Raw genomic sequence first — 17531 nt, 5'->3', positions numbered from 1 at the left:
GCCGCGTCCCGGAACCCCGGGCGGCGCCGCCCCCTGGCCGTCGCCGGCGGTGGGGCGCGCGGCCCGCCCGGCGCGAGCCCGCTCCCTGTCTACGGCGGCCCCAGGACCTCGGGTCCAGGTACGGGGCCCTCTGGGTTGAGGTGCCAGGCAGCCTCGCTAACTCCCGAAACCCGGGAGCGACAGCGAGTCGGAGCGCGAGCGCGGGCGGGCGCGGGACATTGCTCCCAGGTCTCACCACGCCCAACGGTTGGAGGTGTCCGAAACTTTTCCTGAAAATGTTTCAGCCACGCCTGTACCTCCCCAAAAAGGAAAAGATGGGGTTAGGGTAAGTTCTGGGGAGACCGTGACACTTCTTCCTGTCTCAGGAAATTGAACTTTATCAAGCCTTTGTGGTTTAGGAGTGTTGATGCGCCTTTGACTACCCTGACCTCCTCCCTTTCCAACTTGGCTGCCCGAAGCTCTCTAAAGTGAGCGAGTGTTGATTTAATGCACTTCCTTAGCAGCCGCCACTGCTGATAACTTATAAAGTGATGATTTTTTTTTTTTTTTTTTTTTTTGGTCATTTCATTACCAAAGCACAGTGCCTCCTTCTTAGCGAAGTTATCTCTCAAAGAAAACTTTTCCCCTGGTTTGCAGCTAGCCGCAAAGGGCGATTGTCATCAGTGCTCAGTTCTGGGGAAGGCTTCCAGCTGGATGATTCCGGTCTTCAGAATCCTACCTGAGCAGCTCCCAAAGTATGGAGTGCCCTCGGTAGCCTGGGAGAAAGAGTGGGGACCAGACTTTGACTCAAAAAGAATGCTGATGTCACATTCTAGTGTAACATTCGGTGTGAAAGGTTCATATTTATCCTGCAGTGAATTTAAGTTAGCTGTCCCTTATCAAATAGGGAAGGAAGTTGTGCAGAGTGAGAAAGGAAAAAGTAGAAAAAAAAAAAAACCCTAATTTTATTTTCTTGCTCAATTATGGTTGCATTATTTTGACTTATAAAAGACAAAGTTTTTGACCAGAGCATTAACTCTATTTTATGGTCAGAATTTAATTTTTGAAACTATGCAAATGCAAGATTTTAGTTTAGGAAGTTGTTGACCAATAAAAACTTACAATGAGCATAAATTTTTTGGTCCCTTGTGACTAAAATCAGCACTCAACAGGGAATCCAAGAATAGGAAAACAAATTTTAAGAATAGTGTGATTGTTTTTTATTCTCTTCCTATTTGAGATCTTTTAGATAACATTTTTTTGACTAATTTGCTTTCCACTTGAAAGCATGTGTTTAATGTTCCATTAGCCTTCTGTTGATCAGTGCACTCATTTTGATTTTATGTGTGTAAAAACTACTTGATTTAGTTCTTGTCTACAATTTGGGGTGCCCTGCCTTGCTTGTAAATATTGATTCAAAAACTACTTTGTAAAGTCAACATCCTGGGGATGAATAGGCAAGCACAGGATTTTTACAGCAGTGACACTATTTTGTATACTATAAAGGTAGATACATGTCATTTAATGTTTGTCAAAATCAACAAAATGTTACTTTACCTAGAATGAACCCTAATGTAGACTATGGATTCAGTAGATAGTGATGTGTGTGTTTCATCAGTTTTCATAAATATACTACTTTAATGTATGGCTGTGCTTGTGTGAGAAAGAGGGAATATAGAAATTTTTATACTTTCTGCTCAATATTTCTGTGAACCTAAAATGCTATATTAAAAAAAAAAAAAAACACTCAAAAGTATTTTAAAGACTCTTCGAGACAAAGAATAATTTTTGAGAGGTCCAGAGCTAAGAATTATATGGGACTTGGCATTTAACTCAGCGATAGAATAGTTGCCTAGCATGTGCAAGGCCCTGGGTTTGATCTCCACCGCTGGGGTGGGGTGGGAATAATTTGATCTCTATTCTTTCAAAGGAAAAATCCAGATATTATTTATTATAGTTTTCAAAGTTTCAAAATGTGACTTATGATGTAATTTTCCTTCTCCATCCCCTGTTTAATTTAAAAGAATATCTTTTTGACCAAGAATCTTAACCTGCTCTGTAATCTTCCTTCTTTCCACTCCTGTCCCAAGAAGGAGGGTGTCACAGATTTTTGGGGGACCTTTATTTTATTCATTTATTTATATATGGTCCTGAGGATCAAACCCAGTGTCTCTCACACGCTAGGCAAGTGCTTTGCCACTGAGCCACAACCCCAGCCCAGGATTTCACAGATTTAAATATAGCCTTTAGAGAGAATTCCATGCCATTAACAAATCCCTTTCACAACCTTGTCATTGCTAGTGATTCTTAGAACAGAGTCCTCAACCAGTTGGTTAGAAACAACTGAAATGTCCCAAAGGTGTCCAGTTTGACTGCCAAATGTATGCTCTCTCTTCCTTTGTAAGACTCATGATACACTTGACTTTCACTGGATCGGACAGAAAGTTTCCCAGTACAAAACAGTTTGGAGATTCCATGAATACATTTCATAGTCTTAATCATAATATCAAAAATTAACCTGTATTTTTTTAGAAACTGTTCTCTAACACACCTGAAAAAAGCCACATTATAAAATTATCATTGATTTACCCTATTTTTGTACCTATATAGATTTCAGCTCTCCCTTTTTGACTTGAGTATACAAGAAAAATACTGGTACACTGAAGAAAGGCAGATTGGAAACAAAGTATAGTCATTCAAATGAAACTAAATTTGACTTGTGTTTTAAGAGGTGGCATTTTTCCTTCTAAAGCCCTTATATTACACTGTTAGTTTCATAAAGAATTTTCCTCAGGCAGATGAAAAAATTTATTTTTTTTATTAACATTTTCTGTAAAAAAAAAAATTAAAGATGGTTATTTTTAATCACATGATGACCTAGGTGGATAATACTATTATAGGATTTTAAGTTTATGAAAAGAGAACTTGTCCATATCTTCCTTACAAATTTGGATTAACTACTATTAAACACCACCTTCAAAAAGATAATTTTATAATTAGATTTTGCTATATTTTATTTGAAGTAAGTGAGCTGTTGCTAGGATGTAAGAGCTAGTTTGATTATACAAAGTTTTTGTTTTAGTATTATTTTAGAACAGCATTTGACTATTACATCTGTCTTCTGATTTATTCATCTCGATCTCTTCCTTATATCTCTCATCTCCCATCTAATTGACTTTGTGTAAGTAGAATCTGTCTGCTTGGAAAAAGAAAACATAACAATGGCTTTTGAAAAACAGAAACAGAGTCTCATTTTGTGGTGAATGGTAAATCATGGCCCACAGCCAGCTGTTTTCCTCTTTCCTTTCTGTGTCACTCTCCCGTGAGAATCACTTTTTTCCTTTAAAAACATACCAGAGAGAAAGAGAACTCCAGTAATTTCCCTTATACTGCCTGGAATTGCTGCAGGGCTTTAAATTTTACCATACTGATTTTTTTGCCTCTTTTGTGACCTCTTTTATTTGATACTTCCTAACATCTTGCATACTTTTCTTAGAACCGTTCTTTCATTGATTTTACTTTTTTAAAAATAAATGCATTTTAAAGATTAAAGGTCACTAGAAATTCCCACTTTCCACATCCAAGTATGTTTTAAAAGTTTTAGTCATTAGCCAAAAAAGCATAGTGAATTCAAGTGATTACATTTGGAAAAAGTACTGAACCACAAAGAGTCTTTCTATTAGAAATTAGAATGAGTCTTTTCTCTTAGGCAGCCTCTGATTAAAGTGGAAAAGGCACATACATGATGACCTAGATGCTGAAATCTATAGTTGATTTCTCTGCCTGAAGCCATTTTTGCAGCAAGAGTCATTGGCAAGACTGAGGACAGAGCATATTCATGGCTTTGTATTTGAATGAGTGCTCTGACTCTCAAGTGCAGAAGAAAGTACAGTGGTCCTTAGCTGGACTTTTATCTCTCTTAACCCATGGTGTGATGCATTACATCGATTAAATATTATGTCACTTTCTCTTACTTAATCTGATTATTCTGAATAAAACTAGTAAGTTTTCTAGTGATTTTGTTCCCTTATGCCATCCAGTGGAGTAGACATAGAATTTTCTAGCTCCACTGGCTAATACCTGTGTAACATCACGTCACCCTGTTACATTACTTGTGCTCATACTCCATCTCCAATATGAAATCTTACCCATTCTTCAGGGTCTCATGCATGACAACACACCTTTCTCTAGGAAATGTTCCTTCAAATTCCCACCTTAAAGGCAAATCTTATTCCCTAAATTCCCAAAGCATTTTATTTGTGACTCCTAGGATGCTCATTACTCTCCACCTTTAGGTTGTAATTACCTTTGTAGTTCACCTTTTTACCTAGATTACAAACTTTCCGAGAGATGAATTTATATCTTCTAGTACTTGCATAGTTATTTTGTTTGCTGTTGAAAACAATCTTGTATGAAATAGAATTTAGGCACCTTCTTAGAATGAAGAAACTGAGGTTCAGTTAGCTTAATTTGAAAGTGGAGAACCTCCTTATGAACTTGAAATATGATTTGCAGAATCCATGTTCCTTCTGTCATGCCACCTTGCCTCTGAGTCTTAAATATCCTCCATTTTGCTCACTAAATATGTTAAATATAACTACTATAAAAAGAGAAATAAAGTATGGTACATTTCAACATTTTCACTTGTTTAAAGGAATTGTATTTGAGGAACTGATTTCTATTCCAATAAAATTACTATCCTGTTAGTGTTCTGTTTTATTTATACTTTATGTCATATGTATACCCTTTTAGTGTAAGTTGCCATTGATCCTTTACGACAGAGACTAAGTATAAAAGAGTAAAAGTATTGTGAAAAAGAATTTTTGGGCAACTTTACAGGCAAAGAAATTGTTTAAGCTCCAATAATATTCTAGATTGTGTCTTCTAGGATTCTTTTACCTCCCAATTTATGTAGGGAGCAAGTGTTATGCTATTTTTCTAGCTTTTTAATATGGTCCTAAGCAGTAGTGAACCCTGCATTTGACTGTTTTGAGAGTTCAGGCAGTGGCATCTGGAAGTAGAGGGCACTCCTGGGTGAGTTTTAGAGGAGCCTTCTATTTTCTGAAATCCACAGTGCTAGAAATCCTCAACATAGTATGGATAGGATAAACCTCCCTGTAATAGCACAATAGTCACAGTGTCATTGGAATGGTAGACCAGAGAGTTAAGAATAGACCATTTGCTTTTTTAAAATTAGTCTTAGTGTTGGAAGAACTATTTTATTTTAATTTGCCATTTTGCATACAAAAGTATTTATTGAGAAGCATTGGAAAACACCAGAATGATCAGCTATTTCATGAGGCTCTCAAGGAAGTTATGAGCAATGCAGTTAATATTATAGACCATCAGAGTACAAACAAGGGATATTGAATAGGTTTTTCTTAGTGGAAAGAGAATGATGTTTTGAAAAATAAGGCTATTTCCTGTGTTTTTTTCTCTGAAAACTAAGACTACAACTTTGCCACATGCTAATTTGAATATGTTTTTGTTTTGTTTCTACAAATCAAATCACAGTGTTTAGAAATTAGGAAAGATAAGTAAATACCCAGTATATGAAAACATCTGTATGTATGAAAAGCTAGCTGTTGTAGTTCTTAGCCTTCTCACTTCCTTTATCAATATATCTTTAACATTGCCCTGTGATGACAGTTAATAGATCTGAGTCTGTTGTATTTTGTGGTGTTAGCCATTTGGATCTCAGTTTCCATATCTGTAAAAATTAATAGGGTAATCAGATAATTTCTAAGTTTTCTCTAAATCCTGTAACTCTTTGTAGAAAATTGTATCAGTATACTACAAAGTATAGTGCCACAGTGCTTAAAAATCACACAAACCACAAACATCTAAAATATGTGTATAAATACAAAGATATGTAAATGAAATGGTTTAATATGTGTGTTATATGTCTACAGATTTCACGAGGAAACCTACAGAACATGCTAATGTTTTTCCCATAAATCTTAGTGAATTTTCAATGGATTTGTACTTAATTATGTCAATTCATAACATTTATAGGGTATTTGAATATGTTACGTTTAATTAGATATAAACCACTCTAGTAGTGGGACCAATTAAGCCTAGGAGTGATGTGTTACTTTCCTTGGTATTTACTTAGGGAAAAATGAAAACTAAAGGAGCATAGGTTCATTTATTGTCTTTAAAAGTTATCTTCCCCAAAGAAGATTCTTCTCTAAAAACTTTTGAGGATACTCTTTTTTTTTTTCTTTTTAATATACCAAACACTGTTCTAGACAGGTATAGTATAGGAAAGAACAAAAAAGACAGAATTTTCACTCTTCTGAGGAATGATAGCATAAAAAGTAAATGAAAATAAATGATTGCAAGTAAGCACAACTGAATTTATACCTAATAGTGAAGTCTTTATAGGTCAGCAGTACACTAGCTTTCTAACATAGGCCATGGATAGTTTTGGTGGTGATTCCTGGGCGTCCGTTCCTGGTTTTTCAAACCTTATAATTAGGAATTATTTCAGTTATCTTAAGTAATGCTGTTATGGATACACAGTGTCCTACCAAAGCTCCCCTGTTAATGCAGGAATGTTCAGAGGTGAAATGATTGGATTGAGAATGTTCAGAGGTGAAATGATTGGATTGATTATGAACCTTTGCCTAATTTAGTTCATCCTGGTGAATGGTCTGACTGGGTGGTAACTGTAGGCAGGTGGGGCCAGCCAGAGGAGGTGAGTCACTGGGGATATGCCTTGAAAGGGTGCATTTTTCCTGTGGCACCTTCTTTTCTTCTCTCTCAACATCATAGCATGAGGGGAATAGCTTCCCTCTGCCATGTCCTTGCCCCATGATGCACTGCTTCACATTGAGCCCAGAGCAATGGAGTCATCCATGTATGGACATAGACCTCTGAAAGCATGAGCCCCAAATACTTTCCCTCCTCTAAGCTGTCCATGTCAGGTATATTAGTTGCAGCAATAAAAAAAGCTGTCTAAAACAAATGGTCAATGGAAAAGAAACAAGAAAGCAGTATTAATATATTAGAATGTGAAAAAGATCACAAATGGATAAAACTGTGATAACTATGGCTAACTACCTATGAAGTATACAAGCTAAGTCTTCCTAATTACAAATGCCTTGTAAGAGTCATTCATGGATTTCCTGTTTGCAGTCATAACAAATTTTTGTTTGGTAACTATTGCCATGGTAACTGAAAATATAATTCTAAAGTCTGTTTATCAGATCATTAATATGCTGCATATATAGGAAATTATTTTGCTTCCTACAAGATGGTGAAATGTTCAGGAATATTGTATGAATTATGAGTTACAAAATAAACTTTTTTAAGGAGAGGAAAGTAGAGAAACAAAAGATTAATGAAATTAAAAGCAGTTTCAAAACCTCATACTTTCACGATTTTAAAAATAATTTGGTAATTGGTAATTTCACCACTGTTCCTTAGGTATCCATGAATTAAAGTTTATCTCAAACACTGTTATTAGAAAATTAAATAAAGACATCATACTTTTCAATTACCCAGCTATAATATTTGACTCTCCTATGAAAGAGCTGCAATCAAATTTAGAGTAGTTTCATGTATTTTTTTTTTCCCAAGTGTCCTATCTACCTCACTTCCCACTAAAATAATAGCAAAAAAGAGAGCTAAGTGATGTATGACCATAATTTTCTATATTGGTCATATTCAAAAAAGAACAATAAAATTTATAATTGCCATTTTCTCTGATCCTTGCCTAGTCTTCTGAGAATGGAACACTGCTCTATTCCAGGGCAGTAAGCTTTATGGGAAGTCAGCCAGTGTAGATTGCTGCAGTCTTATATACTAAATGACAGCAATGCTACTTCTGTATAAGTGTATTTAGTCTCTGAAGTTCTGACTCATCCTCAAACGCTGAATGATTCATTGTATGTTTATCATAGTGACATTCTAACCACCTAGAAAAACTGTGAGAGGAGTTTCAGGGTATCTGTTGCATAGCTTCTTATTTGAACAGTGAGTCTAGCAAAAAAGCAAGCTGAATCCTAGCTTGAATGCCTTGGAAGGGAGTTCATTAATAAGTCAAAGCCACAGGAACTTTCCTTGCTTTGTGTGATAAGGAAGTGATAAGCTGTATTGCAAAGTGATCATGCAGACATTAAGGTGGATTTTTTGTTTTTATCTGAGCATATCTTCATGACAGCCTGATAGAATAAGTCTCAAAGATAAAGGGTCTGTTTTTGCCTTCATAGGATGTTGCACTGCAATAAAAATAACTGGGACTCAATGAAAGGTACTCTTTGTTTTTCATAGAGAATATTTAAACTGTAGGTTAAATTTAAGACTATAGAAATCTAAACTTCATTCCTATTAGCATCACCTAATGAGCTTGTATTCTTCAAAACTTTGTGATGTTGGTTGGCTTCAGTAGTTATAAAAAGAAGGAAGGAAAAGTAGGAAGGAGGAAAAAAAACATAGGTAAGCTAGATATGTAAATTGATTACAATGCTGGATAGGATGAAATAAGTGGTATAATATAGTGTTTCTTTTCTATTTGATAAGGAGTCACCTTTTAAGAAAAATCCATCATGGTCTGATATTTGAAAAATACAAGAAAAATGAATTGCTAAGACAAATACAGGATCAATTTATTAAAATGTTATTAAAGGCAACAGACATAATATTACTTCATCAAAGGGCTTAATAGTCCTTAATTGCTTACTCTGCTTTTTTTACATGTCTCATTATGGACTGGTAACTCACTGTTTGAGGACTGCATTTGAATAGCACCGCAACAATTGGAATACAAAAAACTATTATAAAGTCTCAGAAGCATAAGTAATTAACTTTAATTGGGTAGACTGAGAGTATTTTATTGAGAAAACAACTCTTGTAGAACAAATAAGATTTCCTTAGGCAAAGAAGGAATTGCACAGGAAGAATACATAGCATGAACTAAAAGTACATAAGTGAAAAGTCAATAAACCCTTGCTTTCCATTGGCATTTTCCATTTGAGTCTTTAAAAAAAGAAGAAAAAGAAGTAGAAGTGTTGTAGTAATTTAGTAATTTTTACCTTTCCCAAGGCATAGGTTTGAATTGAGGAAACATACCACTACACTAGTATAGAGCCCACTGCTGAGGATCTACGCACTTTAACTTTGATTCTTTTTTAATTCATTGTATCCATCTTCTGATAAGCAAAAACTTCATGCTGAAGTCTAGTTGCTGATGTGTAGGCTTGGCTCAGACCTTTGCATTGACATCACCTTGCTGCCACAACAGTCAACCTTCTAAGATCAATGAGTACCTGAAGCAAAATCCTGGAGCAGTAGAGGGCATGCCCAACTGGAAGAGCAACTTATAAAACTCTTTTTCCAAAGTAGTCACATATCTAAGTCAAGAAGAAGAGAAATCCATGCTAGTAGTTGTGAGGCTGTGGTGGAGATATTAATTTAAGGCAAAGAAATATTCATTTAAAATTCAAGTTCATTAACTTTGGAATGTATTATATTATTGGATTTAATTGTTTTCCTTTTACTAATTTGCAGATTACTTGATTTCATTTTTTATGATGAAATTAAAAATTATAATTAAGTCATTTCCTGAACCTGATGAGTACATACCATGTGCAAATAGCCATACAAAGGAGTCAAAGCTATATCACGTTCTCTGGATGAAGCACTAATTGAACACTGTCCTCTATCATGATTTATTATAGGGAACTGGTATGTTTTCTAATCAAAATCTTCCTCAGAGTTTCTACTGCAAACTGCAAAAATACCACAGTTCTTTGTAGTACCTCCCATTAAAAACTAGAGTCTGTTATTCTACCCTTTTAATATGAACTTCCTTGTGACATACCTGAGCCAATAGAATGTAGTGGCAAGTGTGAGTTCCAATCTTGGACCTTGAGAGATCTTGCTTCTACCTACTTTGTTGGAACCCTGTTGCTACCTTGTGAACCAGCGGAGGTCAGCCTTGGAGGATGAGGAAGCACATAGAACAAAGATGAAACATCTCAGCAGAGGCTCCCCTAGCCAGTGGTTCTGAAGGATGCAGTCAGCTCAGCACTGTCCAGAAGATCCATCCAGTTGAACCCAGCCAACAGTATCAAACTACAGTATGAGCAAAATAGCATCATCAGAAACTACAGAATAAGTGGTTGTTGTTTTAAGCCACTGTTGAAGGGTGGTCTTACAGTTCGGATCTTTAATGTCTCCATAAAAGCTAGTGTGCTAGGTAATGCAGAAATGTTCAGAAGTGAAATTATTAGATTATAAAAGCTGTAACCTCATCAGTGGATTAATTCATTTGGTGGATTAAGAATTTAAATAGACTACTGCGTTGTAACTATAGGTAGGTGAGGCATGACTAGAGGAAATAAGTTTAGGGGTGTGGCCTTGAACTTTATCTTGTCCCTGATTCCTCTCTCTTTTTCTTTCTGCTTCCCAGCTGCCATGATGTGAGTAGCTTTCTTCTGTCACACCTTTTCTCCATGATGTTCTGCCTTATCTCAGGCCCAGAGCAATGGAGTTGGCTGACCATGGACTGAACCTCTGAAATTGTAAACCCAAACTATACTTTTCATCCTCTAAGTTCTTTTTGTCAGGCATTTTGATCACAGTGATGAAAAGGTAACTAACACAAGTGGTTTGCTAAGTACCAAAACTGTAACTGATACCCTTCTATTGTTGAAATTTAAGTCTTTTCAACTTCCCATAGTGAAAGGTATAGAAGAAATCTTAGAGAAGGCTTTTTTCACTCTGAATTACCTTCTTTACATGTGAAAGAATCAAGACTCAGGTTACTTTAGATTCTCTAACATCATTGGTAGCTTGAGAATGGACCCTCTTTCTACTCTAGATAAATCCAATTTTGATTTCTTTGTTGTTGGTTTCATCAACATAAAAATTAAATTTCAACTGAGATTTTACCCTAGTTGTAAATAAGTGGTATATGCATGTTTTGAAAGTTGTCCAATTTCCCTGAATCACTAGACAAATCTAAAATGATGTTTGTGTACCTTCTTTAGTGAGGAAGTCCTTGTACTATAGTCTGTAAATATAGGACAAAATGTGTAGTGATCCAAACCACTTCCCTTTCTTTCTTTCTTTTTTTCCCCTATGGTGGTGCTGAACTCAGGGTCTGGTACATGCTAATTGAGCACTCTGCCAGTAAGCCACACCCCCAGCCAGCCTCAAATCATTTCTCCAGTCCATCAGGAAAAAAAAAAAAAAAAAAAAAAAAAAATCAGAAGATGAATTAATCAAGAATTAGTTAAGTCTCTTATGTTTTTAAAGTACATGGTGTCAGCATAGTTCCAGTTTTCCAGGGATAGTGTGGAAAGGCTAGACAGTAAATACATAAAGCAAGGATCTGTATCAAGGGTCTGGCATTAGAGTTCTGCATCCATTTTCTCCTGGTCTCCAAGACCCCCATCTGTGCTGTACAACTTTGTTTTTGTTCTTAATGCCCCAGCATGTCAATCCTGGGCAAAAGTAGAGAATGAGCAGATTGCCGTTTTGTTCCTTTTCCCCCATTTTTTGTGTCTTCTCTCCATTGGGCCTAGCTTTCCAGTCTTCCAGCCAACATCACAAGACTTTCTGCATTTTTATTTTATTTATTTTTTACAAATGTGAAAACACATCTGTAATCTGTTCTTTTCTGCATGTGCTCTGATGAGATAGGGAATACGAGGCAACAAATCACCTTGTGCAGTTGCCCTCCTCATGATCCCACCAGTGTGTTAAAATGTTGAAGAAAGTACACTGTAGTTCTTAATTATAACAAGAATCATGGCAGTATTCATGCTTGGGGGTACTGCATCTTAATAAATGCCTCTTATGTACCACTGTCTGTGTACCCACTCTTAGTGTGTGTGTGTGTGTGTGTAACCACTCTTGAGAACCAACTGTGAATCTTGTAGTGATATAAGACCAGATTAGGAATGTTTGCTGTGATTCACATTCTTTTAAGGAACTCCTACAGATTAGAATCAGATTTTCAAAATCCCTTTTATAGCTAATACGTAGGAGACTTTGAGTGCATGTGTAAGCAATGTCGTTGCTGTGTCCTTCAGTGGAACCAATCCTAATTAAGAAGCCATTTCGACAGAGTCAGAGCCTGTTGATTGTGATGTCTTTCTCAGTAATAGATTTACTAGGAGGCTTTTTCTGAGTTCATAGGAGAGGTATTCTATTGGTGGATATTTTGAGTGACTTCCTTTATTCAACAGCATAAAAGTTAATTTTATAGTATTCAGTTTGAAAAATGTCTGTGAGAAACCAGCATAAACAAAGCAGACTTAAGACATTTTTTCCTATAATCATCTTGCTTAACAGTGGAAGCCTTAAAAAAAAAAAAAGCCAAAAGGTGTAAATTATATTGCCCTTATTAATATTGTGAGAATGCATTGTTTTCCGTAAGTAAGTAAGTAGTACTGGGAAGGTAAGAACTGCAGAGTTTAAATACTATGTAATTTGAAACAGGAAGTTAGCATCCTTATCATAAAGAAGTACTGTATTTTTTTTCTTTTACTTAATTTCATCTCCAGATGAATTATGTGATAAGATTTATTTTAGTGTTTTTAAGGAGAACATATTAAAATTGTGGAAATTTTCTCATAAATTTGTTTCTAGAAATTTCTTACTAATCTACCCTGATATTTTTTAGTGTTTCATAATCTGATTTGTGATCATGTGTCTATGTATGTGCATACACAAGTGTGTATAAATGTATATATATTGAGAAATTAAATGAGATTTAGGGACTAAAAATCATCTTCTCCCTTGACTTTTTTTTTTTTTTTAAGTAGAATATAGAATTTTTTATTGACAAGAACATGCTTTAGAAAGTGATTTGTAAATGTCTTAATTTAGTTCCTTCAATGTTTTTACAAATTATGGAAAAACATTTATTTGAAATTAGTTTTTTTTTTAATTAAAAATCATAAATTTACATAGGGCAATGTTGTTTGATTCATTCTGTTATTTTTTTTCCCTTCCCCCCACCCCTCTTTTCCCTCTATACAGTACTTCCTTCCTCCACTCTTACCACCCTCCTTATCCCTAATCCTAACCCTAATGCTAACCCCTCCTACCCCCCATTATATGTCCTCATCTGCTTATCAGCGAGATCATTCATCCTTTAGTTTTTTGAGATTGGCTTTTAGAAAACTGTTTCTTGGTCCTTAGTGAGCAAACAACGAATTGTGGTGAAGGAGAGCATTTACAAGGAAGAAGCAAATTTCTCATTTTTTATGCCCATTTGAGTGAAGACATTTCAATATTAAACAGAAAAATAAAGGCAAGGTGGTAAATAAGCACCCTTTATATCTTTCTTCATTTATAACAAGTCTGCCTTGCCATAAAGCACTTAGTTTTTGTATTTAAAACCCAAACAGAAAGAGAATGTAGTAGGCAGCCTATAAAGATGGTCTCCCCTTACTAATATTTATACCCTTGTGTCTTCCCCTACCCTTGAGTATAGTCTGGACCCGGTCAGTTGCTGCCAAAAATGAAATACATTTTAAGTGATAATGTTACTTCCAAGATTAATAACTCCAATTTCCATCATGTTCTCAGTGAAGATCACTCATCCTGGGAAACCAGCCACCATGTCTTGAGGCAGCCATGTGGATGGGCCCATGTGAGAAAGCATGAAAGTGGGTCTTCCCTTGGATAAGCCTAAAAATGACTGCAACCAGTGCTGACCGCTGCTTGCAGACTTGGAGGAAATACTGAGACAGCCCATCTAGTTAAGCCACACCCAAATTCCTTACCCACTGAAACTATGAGATGATAAGTGTTTTTATTTTGGGGTAGTTTGTAATTAACACAGAAGTTTATATTATAAATCTAAAACTTAAGTGATTTGGAAAAAAATGAAAGAATGATATTTCATTTTTGTCTCATATAGCCTGACTTACCAGATAATATATAGAATTTTTCATATAACAGCAGAGAAATCAGGGTAGTAATGGTAAGACTACATGTTTTGAATAAAGATCTTTCAACAGATATAATTTGTTCCTTCAGTCTTTCTTCTTATTTAAAAATTCTTTTCTCTTGTTATAACATTTAAACAGACCTGTTTTTCATCAGAACCTAGAGTGTTGTCTTGACTTACACCCTACTCTTTTGAGGATCCTTATGTGTGAATTAATCACTGGAGCCAGGTGGTGTGCAGACATTTGGGTGCCTTCTAATCAGCCTCAGGTTTGTCTGGGAAGGAGGAGCTTCTGGCTAGTGAATCATTGACATTCTTTCAGATCAAAATCATTGTTCCAGAGAAGTTATAGATGAGGAATATTACTCTTAAGATTATTACATTATCTTAAAAGTCTCATTTTGGAGAAATAAGAAATGTAGAATGTAGTATTATAGTTAAGAGCCAAATATATATATATATATATATATATATATACACATACATATAAATATATAGTTAACAGGCCAACAGAGATTGCCTTGGTGGCAGGCCCTCTGTCACTATCTACATTCTGGTATTGCCTTAAGAAAAATAGAGGCATATTGGATGTGTATCATTTTACTTTAATTCATTAAAGTTTCAGGAAGATTGACCCAGTATCTCCATAATAGGATTTATTACAAATATTTATGCTGAAAGATAACTGATTTTCTTTTCTCTCCTAACAGAAAAGTCTATGATTATTTATTACTGTGTGTGAACAAAAATGTTTCAGCCCACTTGGCTCACAGAGGATTTCATAATAGAGATTCATGTAGGACTTTCGGCTTTTTACTTCTTACATGGAAAAGCTAAAGGGAGGGAAATGAATCCTAGGATCTACAGTGGAGATTTTATTCTCATTTGCTCCTGGATACATAGTATCGACAACTAAAGACTGTTAATCGATTATTCTGTAAACCTTTGGTCTTCAGTTAAGAATTCTATTCCTATTTTTTAAAAAATGATTCACTAAATTATATTTGTTTAGAGTTCTTCCATGTTATGACCTGTCTTTAGGCAGTAGTGGTTAAGAACAGGCACAACTCTCCTTCAGTTCCTCCATCTGAATGAAAATACAGACAATAGTAGTACCTTGGATTATTTTAGGATTGTTATGAGGATAAAGTGAGATGATCCATGTACAATACTCAGAACCATGTCTGGCGGCAATATGAATTCTCAGTGAATATCAGCTCACCCCTTCCAGAGTCCTTGTTGTGAAAAGCAATGGGAGTTCCTTGAGGTAAAGTCCATGATAATTAAAATGAAGAAATAAAACTTTCTAACATTGCTGTAAATCTAAGGCACTGTAGTTGGCATCAAGAATTCAAATATGAACAAAAAGCAGACAGTTGGTGGTAAATTGATGTGCCAAGGATCACTGCAGTAAAGAAGGACGAGATCATTGGATTTGTACCAAGATCTGTGGGAATCAGAAGAATTTTGCTGGGGGTAATTGAAGAGTGATTAACATTTGAATCAGGCCAGTAAACCAAATAAAGAGTAGAATCTGGGCAGATGGAAAAAGTGAGCTGAGACCCAGAAAAAGGAAAAAGTGTCCTTGGAAGCTAAGAGCAGCTGGGGTGAGGTGTGAAGAAGGTAAAGGCCTGTGGTTGGAGGGAGTTGCAGGTTTTATGACCTTCTCTGCCATGCTGAGAAAAGTAGAATTCATTGAACTCATTGAAAACATCTGGCAAGGGGAATGTTATGATCACTTTTAGTCTTTATTATAATTTTGGAAACAGCAATATGATATTATACAAAGGGAGCCATCAGGAATATAGATGACATAGTGAGGGTTGGATGGAACATGAGCACTGGAGTGGGTATGAGGGAGCAGACTCTAATTTCCAGGATTTAGAGCATAATAAGCATGCCTGCACATGGATAAGGTCATCAGGTCCCCACTTGAGTGACCAGGTGAGTGGCAGCAACTTTTTCTTCATTATTTTCAGACTCCAGTGAGAAATAGGAAGTTTTTGATTTTTAAGTCGAGAGAGAAAGAGGGAGAGGGGAGGAAAAGGAGGGAGGGAAAACTTTATTAGGAATGATTCATCATACCTCCTAATCCCAATAAATTATTTTTTATAATTTTAACCTGGGAAAGTTAGCAAACTACAAAAGTTGAAGGGTGTCTCTTTTATTAACGTACGTAATTTAAGCCCCCCTTTCTTTCTTTTGATAAAATTTTAGTAGAGATTGGGCAATAAGTATGAACTAAAATTTTCAGACAGTTTAAAATTTTGTGTCACAGATTAATCAAAATATATTGATTAGGGAATGAGGAACTTCACCAATACCACTAGGTTTGTAAGAGCCATGTGCTAAGAGGAATGATTTAGAAATGCAGTTCCTTCGTCCAGGATATTAATCTATGTGGGCAAGATCTGAAATGCTTCTTTATGAATGTAATATGAGTATATATGCATTATATATATGCATGTGTATTTGATAGGTAGATAAGTGCACATGCACATTGACACACACAATCCCAGAGAAAAAGAATGTTTATTTCATATATTCTACCTTAGTCAGCTTCATTCCAAGGTGATTAAAGAATCTTGGTAACACTTGCTTATTTAGTAACCACATATGATTCTTTGCGCCAGAGGGAAATTTGGTTATGAAAACAGCATGAATCAGATGACCTCACCCTGAATACTGCATAATATCTTCCAGATCCAAATTATCTCCAGATCAACTCAGACCGTGTTTGAAATACCAGATGTTCTGAATGCTTTTTTCCCTTTTTCTTTAAAGTATCTGACATACAATACCCTCTTCTGGGTCAAAAGGGTAACCTGAAATGTTGCCAGCTTATTTGACTGCTTGGAATTATGAATATGGAGAAATTGATTCCATTCCCATTTCTTGCTTTGAATTAAGCAGGGAGAAGGGGCGTTTGGAGACACAGTTCATGGGGATATAAGTTCAGTTTCTGAAGTTTGTAGTTAGGGATACTTTAAAAGTCCCGTTTGTCTTGACTAGTGTTTCAGGGTAAATATGTAGAGTCATTTTGGCTTTTGCAGAGGACCTCGACAGGTATTCACAAAGGGTAACTATGGTTTCTCCGAATATAGTCAATCCAAAGGACCTGTTTTCTTTTGCATGCTGTAGAAGAAAAATTAATCTGTCATATCCTTGTATTGATGCTGGCCAGATTGTGTTACTAAAATTATATGAGGTGGACAGCTTTGGTACTTATGTGCTTATGAAAAACATGTGTTTTTAGGCACCAACTGTTGGTGCTGTGGGGAATACCAGATCACATTTGCTGGTGAATAGTAATGTACAGCAGAACTGCGTTGTACCCCTCTCAGCTTAAGTCTTTTGTTTCCTTTGTGTACTTTACAGACTGTTCCTCCAAACTGAATTCCAAATGATTCTGACTTGTGAGAGCTGCTAATATATTAGCTTTCTAAAATAATCATTCTCTAGTGATTAAATTTGACCAGCCTGGGTGATAGTCTAAGATTCAGTCCGAATTTTAGAATTAAATTTTTTTTTAAATTCAAATTTATCCCTTCCTTATTTAGATGAAGCCCAGAGAAGAAAAATGATTTTAAAATCACTGAACTTGGCCATGGCATTCTAGGACCAGATAAGAGTTTCCTGA

General features: G+C 35.8%; 1 protein-coding gene across 2 annotated transcripts in view; it reads left to right on the top strand.

Annotated features, from left to right (window-relative positions):
* Positions 1-17531, top strand: part of TES (testin LIM domain protein) — a 40601-nt gene that overhangs the window by 189 nt on the left and 22881 nt on the right. Inside the window, exon 1 of one of the 2 annotated variants that reach the window (XM_079150524.1) lies at positions 92-325. The exons of the other annotated variant lie outside the window; for it this stretch is intronic. The gene's annotated coding sequence lies outside the window, so the exon portion shown is untranslated. Of the gene's footprint in view, positions 1-91; positions 326-17531 lie in introns of those variants that run through there. 2 annotated transcript variants of the gene reach the window in all.

The sequence above is a fragment of the Sciurus vulgaris genome (genome assembly GCF_902686455.1).
Source record: "Sciurus vulgaris genome assembly, chromosome: 8".
NCBI lineage: Eukaryota > Metazoa > Chordata > Mammalia > Rodentia > Sciuridae > Sciurus > Sciurus vulgaris.
Note: the sequence above shows the minus strand (reverse complement) of the source record. Positions and strands in the feature narration are given on the sequence as shown.